General features: G+C 27.6%; 1 non-coding gene across 1 annotated transcript; it reads left to right on the top strand.

The window, feature by feature from the left end:
* The first annotated feature begins 1,167 nt into the window (after positions 1-1,167).
* TRNAQ-UUG (transfer RNA glutamine (anticodon UUG)) lies at positions 1,168-1,239 on the top strand. Its single transcript has one exon. It is a non-coding gene; the product is annotated as a tRNA-Gln (tRNA).
* The last annotated feature ends 926 nt before the right edge of the window (positions 1,240-2,165 follow it).

Genomic DNA, 2,165 nt, shown 5'->3' on the forward strand with positions numbered 1-2,165 from the left:
TGACATGACAACCCACCGGAAACTGTGCCCTGCAAAACAAAATGATAGTCGAGAAATCAAAAAAAAATGGTGTGGCTGACAATTTACCGAAAACCATGATCGACTCAAAAAACGGTGCCCGAAAATTTTTTTTTTTAAGAGGGCTGACAATTTTTCGGGCATAAATGAAGCATGTCGACTTAATTAAAACAATCATGAAACTTCATCCTTGCTCCCACTATGGAATAACTCTTGCACTAATTAGGAAAATTGTCACAAATTAATTTTTATATTTTTTGAAAATAAAAACTGTATGTTATAGATTTTTTTAAAATATTAATTTTTACTCTACTCAAGTAAAAAAGATAACACCTTTCCAAACTCTCACATAGAATAAATCTTGTGACTGCTCCAATTGGTGGTTCAAATGTAATTGTTTCAAATGCCAACTACCACACACCAATAAAAATTTGTTTCATTTACTAAGGCAATGGCATGCATATTGTCAAAAGTAAAGGTTGTACCAAAAAAACTGCACAACTTGCAAACAAAGGTTAACATGCACGAAAAAATAGTGGGTGGGAGTTAATCGATAAAGTTCTCTAGTCACAAAAATAGTGGCAAGAATTATGCAAAATGCCTAAAAATTGCAAATAAAAATGTTTATGCTTTAAATTTCGAAAAAATAGTGTATAAAATTTTAGTTATATTAGTCAATCATTATGAAGAAAAATATTTTTTATAATTTGTAAACTTAAAAAGCATACATCTAGAATTTAGAACAATTAAAAAAAAAAAAAAAAAATTGCTTTTAATTGATTCAAATAATTTTTTTAATAACTAATTGAATCTGAAAAAAATGAAACTCATTACAATAATATGTAAGGTAACGACAAGTACTAATAATGTAATCCAAAATATTAATTTTAAAAAATCTCACACAAATTAACCTAAAAACATAATATTTAAACAAATTTATTGATGTGTAGTGTAAGTATTTTGATTTACCCTAGAGGTGCTGAGATATATCTAACCCTATATAATTTTAAATTGGCATTATACTCTAATTCTAAGCATTTTATTTTCCGGTTCGTTTGCTCTAGTTATTGGAACTTTAATTCTGGCAACGTAATAATAAACAAGTAGTAATAATCAAGAAAATTACGATCGCTTTGAAATCATAAAAGCGGTTCTATGGTGTAGTGGTTAGCACTCTGGACTTTGAATCCAGCGACCTGGGTTCGACTCCCGGTAGGACCTGCCCATTTTAATCCTTCTAAAACTGAACCAATTATTGTTTTTTTAAAAAATAAACCACAGAGTAATGTTGGTTTAATACGCAACAAATTTCAAAATTTCAAATGTTTTTAATATTGATGATGTTTTTTAAAGATGTTTAATTGTGAATAATAAGTATTAATTATAAGAATGATAAAATTGAAATTATATTTTTCAAATAACATTATAGTTTTTTTTTAAATACATTATGTAATAAATTATCTTATAAATATATTATTCTTAGAAATTATAATTTAAACAAATATAAATTAAATATCGTGCAAGTTGTCATGAAGATATAAAAATTTATAAGTTCGCGGAAAAAAATTAGTTCTTCCTCCTCAAGATAATCTTAAAGTTTCTAACTATATGTATGAGACACATATTTTACCGGTAAAACTCAATGAGATTACATCCTAAATATGTCCAAGTTCATCATCCCAAAAACCTCATGTGTTCAAATTATGAACCAATACCAAATAATTCGGAAAATTAATACCATGAATGTTTAAAGGAATTCTCTCAAATTTCATCTATGATAACCAACATGATATATTCATATTAACGCAAATGTTAAATATTTTTTGAAGATGAAATAGGATAAAGGACATAAATAGATAAATGATTAAATAAGCAATGTTACCTTGCCTTTTACCTTCTCATCTCAACAATTGAATTGAAGTAGAGACACTCTTCTCCACTTGATTTTCTCATTTAATGATGGGTAGTTGCGATGAATATGGTTACTAAAACTAGCAGCATGATGTTAGGATGAGGATTAATAGAATAGAAAAGCAGCATAAGGATAGGATAATAGAAGATGATCAAAATGAGAGCAAAGGTCTCAATTGATAGATTTTTTTATGGGGACAATCAATGGCTAAGATTCAATGATTAAAGGATGGTTA

The sequence above is a fragment of the Cryptomeria japonica genome, chromosome 3 (assembly GCF_030272615.1).
Source record: "Cryptomeria japonica chromosome 3, Sugi_1.0, whole genome shotgun sequence".
Lineage (NCBI taxonomy): Eukaryota > Viridiplantae > Streptophyta > Pinopsida > Cupressales > Cupressaceae > Cryptomeria > Cryptomeria japonica.